The sequence below is a fragment of the Penaeus monodon genome, chromosome 22, assembly GCF_015228065.2.
Source record: "Penaeus monodon isolate SGIC_2016 chromosome 22, NSTDA_Pmon_1, whole genome shotgun sequence".
NCBI classification, from domain to species: Eukaryota; Metazoa; Arthropoda; class Malacostraca; order Decapoda; family Penaeidae; genus Penaeus; species Penaeus monodon.
The window spans coordinates 4,516,449-4,517,035 of NC_051407.1; the positions used below are offsets into that span (position 1 = coordinate 4,516,449).

Consider the following 587-nt stretch of genomic DNA (forward strand, 5'->3'; position numbering starts at 1 on the left):
ACCGCAGCGGCGAGCAGACACGTCCTGATATCGCCAAGAGTTATTCGCAAGTGCCGTGAACGGAGCCTGGCGCGAGGTGCATACTAATTAGCGTTCGAGTCCTCGTGAAGTGTCCCGCGCCCGTTGATGGAGCTTGTAAACGCGTTGCTGACAAATGCTTGAGTTCTTCATAATTAAAGATATGGTGTTTGAATATCTGTATTTTTTTGTTATTATTTTGCTTCGTTGTTTATCTTTTTATTTATTAAAAAATATATATATTCATTTTTGTTTGTAAACACGTTGCTGACACATGTTTGAGTTCTTCATAATTAAGGATATGGTGTTTGAATATCTCTTTTTTGTTGTTGTTTTTATTTATTTTTTTCTTTTGCTTTTTTAAATTCATTTTTGTTTGTAAATACGTCGCTTACAAATGTTTGAGTTCTTCATAATTCAGGATAGGCTGTTTGAATAACTGTATTTTTTAAAATATATATTTTTAAAATTCGTTCTTGTTTGTAAACACGTCTTCATGATCAAAGATAGACTGTTAAGATGTCTGTGCTGTTTTTTAGTTACTATTTCTGTTTTATTCGTTGTGCGTT

At 33.2% G+C, this 587-nt stretch overlaps 1 protein-coding gene across 1 annotated transcript in view; it reads left to right on the forward strand.

Moving 5' to 3' along the window:
* The window catches only part of LOC119586785, a 69,105-nt gene that overhangs the window by 55,983 nt on the left and 12,535 nt on the right, over positions 1 to 587 (forward strand). The window lies entirely within an intron of this gene.